The following is a 16,269-nucleotide window of genomic DNA, read 5'->3' as shown; positions in this document are numbered from 1 at the left end:
ATTTTACCATTACATAGAGATAAAATATGACAGGTATAGCAACATCTATCAGACCTTTATTCAATTGGAGGGATTCTAGTGGCCCTAGAGTGATGAGAGTGAACGTGTCACGTCTGTCCCTATGACACTGAAAATCTATATCCCATCAATATTGGATCTATACAAACCCCACTTTTCCTATCTGGACCCCGGAGTCGGGCTGTCTATAACACGTTCAGAAAAATCCTACTTCTACTTATTTGCCTTTTTCCTCTGCTTGACAATGTGGGTGGGTTTTTTGTAATGCAGATGTCTCCAGACACTTCATTATTTGTAAATTTATAAAAATTCACCAAATTTTTCGTCAAATGTACTCCATTTACCCCTGGAGTGATTTTTTTTTCTGTACGGCAGAAATTTTTACCGCAAAGATTGTGTTTGACATTTTAACAGATCCCACGACTTTATGCTTTAAAAAGATGCAAAAAGGAGAAATAAAAAACTGCAGAGCATTTTTTATTATGCACATAATTTCTGAATCCCTGTGACCCATTTGGCACAGAAAACTGCAAAAAAAAAAAACACAGGACAAAAAAGAAGAGTGACGTAAAAAAAAAAGTTTTTAGAGGGAGTCCATCATCCCCAAAATACATTTTAACTAGGCTATGCAGAGATTTAGGGGACTTGGCCCTTAGAAAAATCATACTAGCACTGTACAGGTTAGACTGGTTTCACACTTGCGTTGGGCAGAGCTGTGGAGGGCTGCGCACTTCCTCGTACTTCCTCCGTTAAGCCCCACCCACTGCCACACCTCTTTCATTTAGCTCCACCTACACATGCATGCGTCCTGCGTACCTATCTTTAACATTGGGTACGCAGGCCATGCGGATATATGTGGATGTGTCCGCATGCGTCGTTTTCACGCTGCGCCGAACTGCGTTGAATGCAACATGTTAAAGATAGGTACGCAGGATGCATGCAGATGTAGGCGGAGCTAAATGGAAGAGGTGCGGCAGTGGGCGGGGCTTAGCAGAGGAAGTGCGCAGCCCTCCACAGCTCTGCCTAACGCAAATGTGAACCTAGCCTTACTGATACACGACCTGAGAAAATCACGTTGGATTCAAATGCAAATGAGGAGGTTCCGATGCACCAAGAGTTTGGTTTACCGCTATAACTCCTCATTTGCTTCCTTTGCTTCTGAAATGAGTTAATAACGAGTAAAATGTATGTCACACAAGCAATGGCTTCTAACTAACCCTGGGTTTCGCCTGTCGGCTTCTTCCTTCTTCCAAGAGCTTGCCCCAAGAAGGAGCCAATAGGCGAAACTTTATATGTGTTTTTAACTCATTTATCTTTAACTGTAAAGCGCTGCGGAATATGTAGGCGCTATATAAATAATATAAATAATGATTATTATTATTTTTATGACTATAAAATAATCCCACTTGTAAGCTAAGTGCTGCTTAATGCTCAGTTGTTCTTTACATAGCTTAGAGTATTGATAGCGGTGATTATGGAATTACTGGTTTCAGTAGGATTGATGGCAAAATCATTGGATGAATGCACCGATGTTGTAAAAGTGAAGCAAAGCGAGGATGCTGGAAGATGTGGATTCTGCTGGGAAGATCATCGATGCCATGAATTTGTGTTTTATCTCTGTCGGGTGCGGTTTACGCTCTATGTGTTTCTATATGACCACCCAGTGGCTACAATAGGAATTGCAGCCTGTCGAGAGATTCGCTACATCGGGAAAGTATTGAATTTGCATGGTGCGCAATTGGAATCCATAATAAAGATTGCAAATTGGTAAAATGATCCCATCTGTATCATAGGGAAAGCTAGCTCTGCTGATGGGGCCCCTGGAGACAATGGGGCCCTTTTAGTGCCCCCAGCTCTCCCATTTGCACAGGAATGTGGTGCTGCATTGACAGCATGCAAGAAAATGGCAAAAAAAACCACACACATATTTCTGCTGTATTTGCTGCAGAACTGTGTCTCTTCACAGTAAAACACTCCTGCATTTTCCCATCACTTCTGGTCCCTGTTCTTCATGTCTGCCCCTTGTCTGCACCCATCCTGCACCCATCCTGCACCCAGTATATGCAGCTCAGGTTATATTAACCATCAGTAGAAACTCAGTTTTCCCATAACAAGGTGAGGATGGGGGAGGAGGGGTATGAAGCTGCAGCTGAGGCTAATCTGTATAGTGGCAGAAGCCAGCTCTGCTCACATCAGCACTGGAGCCAATGTGACAACATGAGATGGAGATTGTCTTTTCACTCAATAACAAGCACAAAATGTGAAACTGTCACTAATTATTCAGCTCGAGGCATTTAACTGTCCAGCTTCACGAGTCAGTAATTAACCGGAAAAGGCCGTATGTCGGCAAAATGTGTGCCAGACCCGAAGTGGGAATATTTATATCCATACAAAACATAGAAATGAGGAGATCGGTGATATGTCAGGAAATATGGGATCCATCCCCCACAGAACATGTAATAATAGATAGTAGATAGATAAGAGATAGACAGATAATAGATAGATAATAGATAGATAGATAGATAATAGATAGATATATAATATAATAGATAGATAGATAATAGATAGATAATAGATAGATAGATAGATAGATAGATAGATAGATAGATAGATAGATGATAGATAGATAGATAGATAGATAGATAGATAGATAGATAGATAGATAGATAGATAATAGATAGATAATAGATAATAGATAGATAATAGATAAATAGACAGATAGATAGAGAGATGATAGAGAGTTTGTATATATGCACATAAGCAAAATGGTTCTATGTATTGCCTTACAAATTTAGGTTGAATCTATAAGTAATTGTCATCTATAATATAAGGCTGGGAGCGTCACTCTGTCCGAAGCCTTTATAGACTGCGCAAGCGCCGGCGCAGTCTGGCCCTCACAGAGTGACGCTCCCAGGAGATCGCGGTGTGCGTTCAGTGTTTACGCATACCGCGATCTCCTGGGAGAGGCAGGGACGCGCCAGGAGGGTAAGTATAAGCTATATTCACCTGTCTGTCCCGTTCCACCGCTGGGCGCCGCTCCATCTTTCGGGTCCTCTGCCTGTGACGTTCACAGTTCAGAGGGCGCGATGACGCGCTTAATGCGCGCCGCCCTCTGACTGAACAGTCACAGCCAGAGGACCCGGAAGATGGCGGCGCCCAGCGGTGGAACGGGGGACAGGTGAATATAGCAAGTGTCGGGGGCCTGAGCTAGTGGCGATACCGGCACCTGACCCCCATAGCGCGCCGGTGTCCCCGCCTGCTCAGGCCCCCCAGCACTCGGCGTCCAGCGACGATAGGTGAGTATGGTATTTTCTTTTTATATATCGCAGCAGCATACGGGGCATATACTATGGAGCATCTTATGGGGGCCATAAACCATAATGGAGCAGTGTACGGGGCATATACTATGGAGCATTTTATGGGGGCCATCAACCATAATGGAGCAGCGTATGGGGCATATGGATGGGAGCAGCACATGACAGAATGGGGGCGCAGGATGAAGCAGCACATGACAGGATGGGGACGCAGGATGGGTGCAGCACATGTCACAATGGGGGCGCAGGATGGGAGCAGCACATGACAGAATGGGGGCGCAGGATGAAGCAGCACATGACAGGATGGGGACGCAGGATGGGTGCAGCACATGTCACAATGGGGGCGCAGGATGGGAGCAGCACATGACAGAATGGGGGTGCAGGATGGGAGCAGCACATGACAGGATGGGGACGCAGGATGGAGCAGCACGTCAGAATGGGGGTGCAGGATGGGAGCAGCACATGACAGAATGGGGGCGCAAGATGGGTGCAACACATGGCAGGATGGGGACGCAGGATGGAGCAGCACGTCAGAATGGGGGTGCAGGATGGGAGCAGCACATGTCAGAATGGGGGTGCAGGATGGGAGCAGCACATGACAGGATGGGGATGCAGGATGGGTGCAGCTCATGACAAGATGGGGGTGCAGGATGGGAGCAGCACATGACAGGATGGGGGCGCAGGATGGTTTCAGCACATGACAGGATGGGGGTGCAGGATGGGAGCAGCACATGACAGGATGGGGACGCAGGATGGGTGCAGCACATGACAGGATGGGGGTGCAGGATGGGTGCAGCACATGACAAGATGGGGGTGCAGAATGGGAGCAGCAAATGACAGGATGGGGATGCAGGATGGGTGCAGCACATGACAGGATGGGGGCGCAGGATGGGTGCAGCACATGTCAGAATGGGGGTGCAGGATGGAGCAGCAGATACCAGGATGGAGACCATATACCAATATACATGCTCGCCATACGGGCATAGAACAGGTTCAATAGCTAGTAACATAATATTCAGATTTGCTACACCTCACCAAGAATTTTTATGTGAAAACAAATCTTTAAAGCTAGAATTTAACCCATATAAAACTTAATATTATAAGTTACAGATCTGACAATGAGTTCTGGGTATTCAACTACAACTAAAGCAATAGACAGAGCAACTCTAGATTTATACACCTACTGTGGTCGCTAGCTGTAAAAATCCTTATGGAGGCAGCTCCCTCTAGTGGTGACTACAGACAGGATCTTATCATGTATCTCTGTATACAGGGAGCTCCCCCTAGTGGTGGCTGCAGACAGGATCTTATCATGTATCTCTGTATACAGGGAGCTCCCCCTAGTGGTGGCTGCAGACAGGATCTTATCATGTATCTCTGTATACAGGGAGCTCCCCCTAGTGGTGGCTGCAGACAGGATGTTATCATGTATCTCTGTATACAGGGAGCTCCCCCTAGTGGTGACTGCAGACAGAATCTTATCATGTATCTCTGTATACAGGGAACTCCCCCTAGTGGTGACTACAGACAGAATCTTATCATGTATCTCTGTAAACAGGGAGCTCCCTCTAGTGGTGACTACAGACAGGATCTTATCATGTATCTCTGTATACAGGGAGCTCCCCCTAGTGGTGGCTGCAGACAGGATCTTATCATGTATCTCTGTATACAGGGAGCTCCCCCTAGTGGTGGCTGCAGACAGGATCTTATCATGTATCTCTGTAAACAGGGAGCTCCCTCTAGTGGTGACTACAGACAGGATCTTATCATGTATCTCTGTACACAGGGAGCTCCCTCTAGTGGTGACTACAGACAGGATCTTATCATGTATCTCTGTAAACAGGGAGCTCCCTCTAGTGGTGACTACAGACAGGATCTTATCATGTATCTCTGTATACAGGGAGCTCCCCCTAGTGGTGGGTGCAGACAGGATCTTATGTATCTCTGTATACAGGGAGCTCCCCCTAGTGGTGACTACAGACAGAATCTTATCATGTATCTCTTTATACAGGGAGCTCCTCCTAGTGGTGGCTGCAGACAGGATCTTATCATGTATCTCTGTATACAGGGAGCTCCCCCTAGTGGTGACTGCAGACATGATCTTATCATGTATCTCTGTATACAGGGAGCTCCCCCTAGTGGTGACTGCAGACAGAATCTTATCATGTATCTCTGTATACAGGGAGCTCCCCCTAGTGGTGACTACAGACAGGATCTTATAATGTATCTCTGTATACAGGGAGCTCCCTCTAGTGGTGACTACAGACAGGATCTTATCATGTATCTCTGTATACAGGGAGCTCCCCCTAGTGGTGACTGCAGACAGAATGTTATCATGTTTCTCTGTATACAGGGAGCTCCCCCTAGTGGTGGGTGCAGACAGGATCTTATCATGTATCTCCGTATACAGGGAGCTCCCCCTAGTGGTGGGTGCAGGCAGGATCTTATCATGTATCTCTGTATACAGGGAGCTCCCCCTAGCGGTGGCTGCAGACAGGAAATTATTATGTATCTCTGTATACAGGGAGCTCCCCCTAGTGGTGACTGCAGACAGGATCTTATTATGTATCTCTGTATACAGGGAACTCCCCCTAGTGGTGGCTGCAGACAGAATCTTATCATGTATCTCTGTATACAGGGAGCTCCCACTAGTGGTGACTGCAGACAGGATCTTATCATGTATCTCTGTATACAGGGAGCTCCCCCTAGTGGTGGCTGCAGACAGGATCTTATCATGTATCTCTGTATACACGGAGCTCCACCTAGTGGTGGCTGCAGACAGAATCTTATCATGTATCTCTGTATACAGGGAGCTCCCCCTAGTGGTGGCTGCAGACAGAATCTTATCATGTATCTCTGTATACAGGGAGCTCCCCCTAGTGGTGGCTGCAGACAGAATCTTATCATGTATCTCTGTATGCAGGGAGCTCCCCCTAGTGGTGGCTGCAGACAGAATCTTATCATGTATCTCTGTATACAGGGAGCTCCCCCTAGTGGTGGCTGCAGACAGGATCTTATCATGTATCTCTGTATACAGGGAGCTCCCCCTAGTGGTGACTGCAGACATGATCTTATCATGTATCTCTGTATACAGGGAGCTCCCCCTAGTGGTGGCTGCAGACAGAATCTTATCACGTATCTCTGTATACAGGGAGCTCCCCCTAGTGGTGACTGCAGACAGGATCTTATCATGTATCTCTGTATACAGGGAGCTCCCCCTAGTGGTGGCTGCAGACAGGATGTTATCATGTATCTCTGTATACAGGGAGCTCCCCCTAGTGGTGACTGCAGACATGATCTTATCATGTATCTCTGTATACAGGGAGCTCCCCCTAGTGGTGGCTGCAGACAGGATCTCATCATGTATCTCTGTATACAGGGAGCTCCCCCTAGTGGTGGCTGCAGGCAGGATCTTATCATGTATCTCTGTATACAGGGAGCTCCCCCTAGTGGTGGCTGCAGAAAGGATCTTATCATGTATCTCTGTATACAGGGAGCTCCCCCTAGTGGTGACTGGAGACAGGATCTTATCATGTATCTCTGTATACAGGGAGCTCCCCCTAGTGGTGACTGCAGACAGGATCTTATCACGTATCTCTGTATACAGGGAGCTCCCCCTAGTGGTGGCTGCAGACAGAATCTTATCATGTATCTCTGTATACAGGGAGCTCCCCCTAGTGGTGGCTGCAGACAGAATCTTATCATGTATCTCTGTATACAGGGAGCTCCCCCTAGTGGTGGCTGCAGACAGGATCTTATCATGTATCTCTGTATACAGGGAGCTCCCCCTAGTGGTGGCTGCAGGCAGGATCTTATCATGTATCTCTGTATACAGGGAGCTCCCCCTAGTGGTGGCTGCAGAAAGGATCTTATCATGTATCTCTGTATACAGGGAGCTCCCCCTAGTGGTGACTGCAGACAGGATCTTATCATGTATCTCTGTATACAGGGAGCTCCCCCTAGTGGTGACTGCAGACATGATCTTATCATGTATCTCTGTATACAGGGAGCTCCCCCTAGTGGTGGCTGCAGACAGAATCTTATCATGTATCTCTGTATACAGGGAGCTCCCCCTAGTGGTGACTGCAGACAGGATCTTATCATGTATCTCTGTATACAGGGAGCTCCCCCTAGTGGTGGCTGCAGACAGGATGTTATCATGTATCTCTGTATACAGGGAGCTCCCCCTAGTGGTGACTGCAGACAGGATCTTATCATGTATCTCTGTATACAGGTAGCTCCCCCTAGTGGTGACTGCAGACATGATCTTATCATGTATCTCTGTATACAGGGAGCTCCCCCTAGTGGTGGCTGCAGACAGAATCTTATCATGTATCTCTGTATACAGGTAGCTCCCCCTAGTGGTGACTGCAGACATGATCTTATCATGTATCTCTGTATACAGGGAGCTCCCCCTAGTGGTGGCTGCAGACAGAATCTTATCATGTATCTCTGTATACAGGTAGCTCCCCCTAGTGGTGACTGCAGACATGATCTTATCATGTATCTCTGTATACAGGGAGCTCCCCCTAGTGGTGGCTGCAGACAGAATCTTATCATGTATCTCTGTATACAGGTAGCTCCCCCTAGTGGTGACTGCAGACATGATCTTATCATGTATCTCTGTATACAGGGAGCTCCCCCTAGTGGTGGCTGCAGACAGAATCTTATCATGTATCTCTGTATACAGGTAGCTCCCCCTAGTGGTGGCTGCAGACAGGATCTTATCATGTATCTCTGTATACAGGGAGCTCCCCCTAGTGGTGGCTGCAGACAGGATCTCATCATGTATCTCTGTATACAGGGAGCTCCCCCTAGTGGTGGCTGCAGGCAGGATCTTATCATGTATCTCTGTATACAGGGAGCTCCCCCTAGTGGTGGCTGCAGAAAGGATCTTATCATGTATCTCTGTATACAGGGAGCTCCCCCTAGTGGTGACTGGAGAGAGGATCTTATCATGTATCTCTGTATACAGGGAGCTCCCCCTAGTGGTGACTGCAGACAGGATCTTATCACGTATCTCTGTATACAGGGAGCTCCCCCTAGTGTTGGCTGGAGACAGGATCTTATCACGTATCTCTGTGTACAGGGAGCTCCCCCTAGTGGTGGCTGCAGACAGGATCTTATCATGTATCTCTGTATACAGGGAGCTCCCCCTAGTGGTGACTGCAGACAGGATCTTATCATGTATCTCTGTATACAGGGAGCTCCCCCTAGTGTTGGCTGCAGACAGGATCTTATCATTTATCTCTGTATACAGGGAGCTCCCCCTAGTGGTGACTGCAGACAGGATCTTATCATGTATCTCTATATACAGGGAGCTCCCCCTAGTGGAGGCTGCAGGCTGACAGGATCTTATCATGTATCTCTGTATACAGGGAGCTCCCCCTAGTGTTGGCTGCAGACAGGATCTTATCATGTATCTCTGTATACAGGGAGCTCCCCCTAGTGGTGGCTGCAGAAAGGATCTTATCATGTATCTCTGTATACAGGGAGCTCCCCCTAGTGGTGACTGGAGAGAGGATCTTATCATGTATCTCTGTATACAGGGAGCTCCCCCTAGTGGTGACTGCAGACAGGATCTTATCACGTATCTCTGTATACAGGGAGCTCCCCCTAGTGTTGGCTGGAGACAGGATCTTATCACGTATCTCTGTGTACAGGGAGCTCCCCCTAGTGGTGGCTGCAGACAGGATCTTATCATGTATCTCTGTATACAGGGAGCTCCCCCTAGTGGTGACTGCAGACAGGATCTTATCATGTATCTCTGTATACAGGGAGCTCCCCCTAGTGTTGGCTGCAGACAGGATCTTATCATTTATCTCTGTATACAGGGAGCTCCCCCTAGTGGTGACTGCAGACAGGATCTTATCATGTATCTCTATATACAGGGAGCTCCCCCTAGTGGAGGCTGCAGGCTGACAGGATCTTATCATGTATCTCTGTATACAGGGAGCTCCCCCTAGTGTTGGCTGCAGACAGGATGTTATCATGTATCTCTGTATACAGGGAGCTCCCCCTAGTGGTGACTGCAGACAGGATCTTATCATGTATCTCTGTATACAGGGAGCTCCCCCTAGTGTTGGCTGCAGACAGGATCTTATCATGTATCTCTGTATACAGGGAGCTCCCCCTAGTGGTGGCTGCAGAAAGGATCTTATCATGTATCTCTGTATACAGGGAGCTCCCCCTAGTGGTGACTGGAGACAGGATCTTATCATGTATCTCTGTATACAGGGAGCTCCCCCTAGTGGTGGCTGCAGACAGGCTCTTATCACGTATCTCTGTATACAGGGAGCTCCCCCTAGTGGTGACTGCAGACAGGATCTTATCATGTATCTCTGTATACAGAGAGCTCTTTTTAGGAGTGGATACAGGCAGAATCTTATCACCAGGGGGAGCTTCCTGCAGCCACCACTAGAGGGATCTCACAAGATACTGGTTATATATTACCTTCAATAATAACAGAGCATGCAGTGAGCTCCCCCTAGTGGTGGCTGATGGTACCCAGAATTGTGAAAGGAATTAGGAACTTTGTATCAGGAAAATGTCATATTGTAAAGCATTATAATAATGTGCACATACACATCAAGGGGGTTGTACATTATTATATTTCACATTCAGTTGACTCCAATACTAATTCCTACATCTTTCCACCAGAGGATACAAGCTGGCTTGCTTCTCAATAGGTAAGGTAATGCTGAAGGTTTCTCTGCAGTTCCACTTATGAGTTGTGGCAAATGGCAAACTCAGCTCTGCTGAATCTCCAAGATAAAAGAGGTGAATATGTGAAATAAAACAATATATCTTAGGACTTGGTCCAGGAAAATATTTTCAGGTCAACATGTCTCTTTAACATTCACTTGCTGATGTAGCAGAGCTGAGTTTGTCATTGAGTCCATCCTATAGCAATAAGTGTATGTTTTACAATTCCACAGGACTGACGGTCGGTCGTCTTACTACATCTCTCTATGTGTTACCTGGATGCCTGATTGATGAAGCTGTAAAAGGACTTTATGACAAATTCAGCCCTACTAGATCTGTAGTCACTTCTGACAGAGATACTCCAGCAGTTGCAGCTTCGATTACTAATTTCCAACAGGTTTTTATCAGTTATAAAACTATTAACTTATTTATTTTCTGTAGTTGAGCTTAATGTGTCATAGATAGTTAGAAAATCAAAGCTTGTGAGATTTGCGAGGGAGATAAGTAGGTTAGATGTAGCAGAGCTCAGCGAGGCAGATTTGGTTAGATTAGATATTAGTTCTTCAATACAAAAAGTGAATCTCCTATATTCTATAGAGTCATTACACACAGAGTGATCTATTTCATGTGTTTTTTTTCTGTTAATGTTGATGATTATGGCTTACAGCCAATGAAAACCCCAAAGTCATTATCTCAGTAAATTAGAATACTTTATATCACCAGCTTTTAAAATCCGAAATGTTCCCTACTGAAATGTATGTTCAGTAAATGCACTCGATACTTGGTCGCGGCTCATTTTACATCAATTCCTGCATCAATGCGGTGTGGCATGGAGGTGATCAGCCTGCGGCACTGCTGAGGGGTTATGGAAGCCCAGGTTGCTTTGATAGCAGCCTTCAGCTCATCTGCATTGTTGGGTCTGGTGTCTCATCTTCCTCTTGAAAATACTCCATAGATTCTCTATGGGGTTAAGGTCAGGAGAGTTTGCTGACAATCAAGCCCAGTGATACTGTTGTTTTTACACCAGGTATTGGTACTTTTGGCGGCGTGGACAGGGGCCAAGTCCTGCTGGAGAATGACATTCCCATCTCCATAAAGTTTGTCGACAGAGGGAAGCATGAAGTGCTCTAAAATGTCCTGGTAGACGGCTGCGCTGACTTTGATCTTGATAAAGCACAGTGGACCTACACCAGCAGATGACATGGCTCCCAAACCATCGCTGATTGTTGAGACTTCACACCAGACCTCCAGCAGCTTGGATTGTGGCCTCCACTCTTCCTCCAGACTCTGGGACCTTGATTTCCAAATGAAATGCAACATTCACTTTCATCTGAACACAACACCTTGGACCCATGACAAAAGTCCAGTTCTTTTTCTCCTTGGCCCAGGTAAGAGCCTTCTGGCGTTGTCTATTGGTCATGAGTAGTGTTGAGCGATACCGTCCGATATTTGAAAGTATCGGTATCGGATGGTATCGGCCGATATCCGAAAAATATCGGATATCGCCGATACCGATATCCGATACCAATACAAGTCAATGGGACACAAATATCGGAAGGTATCCTCTATGGTTCCCAGGGTCTGAAGGAGAGGAAACTCTCCTTCAGGCCCTGGGAGCCATATTCATGTGTAAAATAAAGAATAAAAAAAAAAAATATTGATATACTTACCCTCGGACGCGCCCTGGTTGTCACCGCTGCAATCGCCATGCTTCCCTTTCTAAGAATGAGCGCGTTAAGGACCTTCGGTGATGTCGCGGCTTGTGATTGGTTGCATGAGCGGTCACATGACCGTTCAGCGACCAATCACAAGCCGCGACGTCATCGAAAGTCCTTAACGCGCTCATTCTTAGAAAGGGAAGCATGGCGGTTGCAGCGGTGACAACCAGGGCGCGTCCGAGGGTAAGTATATCAATATTTTTTATTTTTATTCTTTATTTTACACATGAATCTTAATCCCGATACCGATTCCCGATATCACAAAAATATCAGAACTCGGTATCGGAATTCCGATACCGCAAATATTGGCCGATACCCGATACTTGCGGTATCGGAATGCTCAACACTAGTCATGAGTGGCTGACACAAGAAATGTGACACTTGTAGCCCATGTCCTGGAGACGTCTGTGTGTGGTAAAGCAATGACTCCAGCAGCAGTCCACTCCTTGTGAATCTCCCCCACATTACTGAATGGCCTTTTCTTAATCCTTTCCAGGTTGCGGTTATCCCGGTTGCTTGTGCACCTTTCTCTACCACACTTTTTCCTTCCACTCCACTTTCCATTAATATTCTTGGATACAGCGCTCTGTGAACAGCCGGCTTCTTTTGCAATGACCTTTTGTGGCTTCCCCTCCTTGTGGAGTGTGTCAGTGACGCCTTCTGGACATCTGTCAGGTCAGCAGTCTTCCCCATGATTGTGGAGCTACTGACACAGACTAAGGACCTTTATAAACACTTAGGAGCCTTTACAGTTGTTTTTTGTTAATTCTAACTTTCTGAGATAATGACTTTTGGGTTTTCATTGGCTGTAAGCCATAATCATCAACATTAACAGAAATAAACACGTGAAATAGATCACTCTGTAATGACTTTATAGAATATAGGAGATTCACTTTTTGTATTGAAGAACTGAAATAAATTAACTTTTTGATAATATTCTAATTTTGTGAGAAGCACCTGTAGCTGGGTCTGTCAGACACAGCAGAGATAAGTTTGTTAAGGCTACTTTCACACTAGCGTTTTCTGCAATCCGTCACAATGTGTCGTTTTGCAGAAAAAACGCATCCTGCAAAAGTGCTTGCAGGATGCGTTTTTTCCCCATAGACTTGTATTGACGACGCATTTGTGACGGATTGCCACACGTTGCATCCGTCGAGGGACGGATGCGTAGTGCTATTGCGGACCGTCGGGAGCAAAAAACGCTACATGTAACGTTTTTTGCTCCTGATGGACCGCTTTTTCCGACCGCGCATGTGCGGCCGGAACTCCGCCCCCACCTCCCCGCACCTCACAATGGGGCAGCGGATGCGCCGGAGAAATGCATCCGCTGCACCCGTTGTGCAGTACGTTAAACGCTAGCGTCAGAATCTCTCCCCGACGCATTGCGACAGGGAGATTCTGACGCTAGTGTGAAAGTAGCCTAAGTTTGTTAGATTTTACAGACCTTAGATTGAGAATGATAGCAGAGCAAGGTTTGTCATATGTAGCAATAAAAAGTTTGTCAAAGATTTAAGGCTGGATCTATAGATGTTGTAAAGCTGAAAGTGTCACATATAGCAGAGCTGAGTTTGTTAGACCTGCCAGAACTAAGCTAGTGAGGTGCACAGTGGTAGAACTGTCTGTTACAGATGCAGCGAGAGTTTGTGATCTTTGTGTATGTCAGATGCAGCAGAGCTGTGTTTGTTAGATTTAGCAAAGCTAGGCTTTGAGGCTTTTTGCACCAGTTTAGGGCAGATGTAGCTGAATTGTGTTTCTTAGATGCTGTAGGGCTAAATGTATCGGATGTAGCAAAACTCTGTTTGCCCAATGTGGAAGAAGTGTGTTTGTCAGGTGCAGTCCAGACAGATTTAGCAGATCTGACTTTGTGAAATAAAGAAGAGCAAAGTACCGTAGGTACGTCATGGGTAGGAAAGTAAAATGTATCATGGGGCAGGGAAAAGTTTGGGTCAGAGATGGTTTTTTTGTTGCAGAGCTTTGGCTGTCATTGCAGAGCTATGTTTGTCATTTGCAAAGCTATGTTTGTCATGTACAGAGCTACAATTGTCCTGTGCAAAGCTATGTTTGTCATGTACAGAGCTATATTTGTCCTGTGCAGAGCTATGTTTGTCATGTGTAGAGCTACAATTGTTGTGCTCAGAGCTATGTTTGTCGTGTACACAGCTATATTTGTGATGCGCAGGGCTATGTTTGTTGTGTGCAGAGCTGTTTGTCCTGTGCAGAGCTGTTTGTTGTGTGCAGAGCTATGTTTGTCATATGCAAAGATATTTTTGTCATGTGCACAGATATGTGTCATGTGCAGGGCTATGTTTGAAATGTGCAGAGCTATGGTTGTCATGTGCAGAGCTATGTTTGATATGTGTAGGGTGATACTTGTTCTGTGCACAGTTCTGTTTGTAATGTGCAGGGCTATGTTTGTCCTTTGCAGAGTTATGTCTGTAATGTGCAGGGCTATGTTTGTCTTATGCAGAGCTGTGTTTGTCATGTACAGATTTATGTTTTGTAATGTGCAGAGCTATGTTTGTCATGTGGAGAGCTATGTTTGTCCTTTGCAGAGTTATGTCTGTAATGTGCAGGGCTATGTTTGTCGTGTGCAGAGCTATGTTTGTCATGTGTAGGGTTATTCTTGTCCTGTGCACAGTTATGTTTGCTATGTGCAGAGCTATGTTTGTAATGTGCAGGGCTATGTTTGTCATGTGCAGAGCTATGTTTGGCGTGTGCAGAGCTATGTTTGTCATGTGTAGGGTTATACTTTTCCTGTACACAGTTATGTTTGCTATGTGCAGAGCTATGTTTGTAATGTGCAGGGCTATGTTTATCGTGTGCAGAGCTATGTTTGTCGTGTGCAGAGCTATGTTTGTCGTGTGCAGAGCTATGTTTGTCGTGTGCAGGGCTATGTTTGTCGTGTGCAGAGCTGTGTTTGTCATGTACAGAGTTATGTTTGTCGTGTGCAGAGCTAAGTTTGTAAAATGCAACACAGCTTGATTTGTAAGACGGATCAGAGTCGAATTCGTCATATTGCCCCTTTGGGCAATTTCACCTCTGCTACATCTGCAGCCAACACTATTCTAGCACAATAAAGATGGCAGCCGGTTACTGACCCTTCTTCCCATTTTTCTGACTGACAGCTAGAATTCCTGCCATTTTTTACTGAATGACACCACATTTGCCCGGATACAGATAGCACAGCCCGTGTTTGTGTCGTGATCCGCCGCGGCGAAAAGTCGCGCTCCATCCTGCGGAATCATAAAGATCCCTATAAAAAAAAAAAAAGTACGATTCTGGAACAGAGGGGACACCAAATCCCCCCCGTCCGCAGACTCCGACCTGCACCTGCCGACAACTTCCACGGATATCGTTATCTTGATTGACGGATACTTCATTTTCGTGCCGCATTAACCCTTTACACGCCCAGATGCCCACCCTGCGCCCATACTCTGCCACCTACCTGACCTGCAGATCTCTCCAGCTGCAAACAACAGGCACAAGGAATCCAATGGGTATGGCGGGGGGGACGCTCCATCAGTCCACGTCTACCGGTAACTCAGGGCACCCCCCCACCACCAGCACCTCCAGCCAACCAGGGACTGCACACTTACCTGATGCTGCCATTGAGGGCTCCACACACCACCAGCCCTGGGGCTCCTAGGATGCTGCTGCTGCTGCTGCGGCGGCTCTTCTTCTAGCCCCCTCCTCAGATGACCACTTGCATGGAGGGGATGTCAGGCAGCAGCTGGGGGCTTGCTGCAGGGGGACAGAGGTTTTTCTTTCCCCCTCTTGCTTATTCCTTTTTTTTTTGCTAATTGCACAGTTCAGCTGATCTGATCCCTTTCCTACCTTGTTGCACTAATGTGATCCAGCAGAATGTCGCCAGGCTCCATCTAGTGGATTTAATGCAGGATTCATTTACCATTGATTTTCTTGTTTATGTCCCCCCATCCTCCTCCTCTCTCTGCCTCCTCTTCTCTCTCTTCTCTCTCTAGCATGTCTCTGTTTTCTCTATAAACCGGTGGTCCAGGAGGGGAAGGAGGAGGAGGAGGATGAGGAGGAGGAAGCTCTCTCCCCCCAACTCCTCCATCCCCATCCCTCCCTCAGATCCTGCAGTCTTTCTCAGCTCCAGTGATGTCACAGGCTCTGTACTGTACAATCCCCCTAAGCCCCCCAGGGATTCCCCTGTGGTGGAGATGACTGACACCGACAAGGACTTTTTTTGTTTTGTTTATTTATTGTATCGTTTTGTTACATTGTTGCTCTTTTTTTTTTCTATAATATGTTGCAGTGATGATGGTGGATCACAGGGGATCGGAGCCTATCACCACCCGGGCTCTTGTGGTTATGTAATCAGCGCACATCCCGGGGACAGCTTAGCGTTATGTCCCAGCTGCTCGTCCCTTAGAGAGCAAGAAGGAAAAATAAAATGTGACATTTGTGATAGCGCAGCCTCTGGTTAATGAAATGATGGAGTTTAGTGTTCATCGCACACTTAACGACACGTTTAGGGGGGGACGCGCTAAAGT

The 16,269-nt window shown here is 46.5% G+C and overlaps 1 protein-coding gene across 3 annotated transcripts in view; it reads right to left on the bottom strand.

Moving 5' to 3' along the window:
• Positions 1-15,879, bottom strand: part of DGKB (diacylglycerol kinase beta) — a 790,513-nt gene extending 774,634 nt beyond the window's left edge. The window contains exon 1 of one of the 3 annotated variants that reach the window (XM_069729311.1): positions 15,352-15,879. The gene's annotated coding sequence lies outside the window, so the exon portion shown is untranslated. The remainder of the gene's footprint in view (positions 1-15,351) is intronic. The other 2 variants (XM_069729309.1, XM_069729312.1) reach the window with 2 other exon arrangements.
• Positions 15,880-16,269: the final 390 nt, after the last annotated feature.

Source organism: Ranitomeya imitator, chromosome 6, assembly GCF_032444005.1.
Source record: "Ranitomeya imitator isolate aRanImi1 chromosome 6, aRanImi1.pri, whole genome shotgun sequence".
Lineage (NCBI taxonomy): Eukaryota > Metazoa > Chordata > Amphibia > Anura > Dendrobatidae > Ranitomeya > Ranitomeya imitator.
This window is presented reverse-complemented; position numbering and strand designations above follow the sequence as displayed.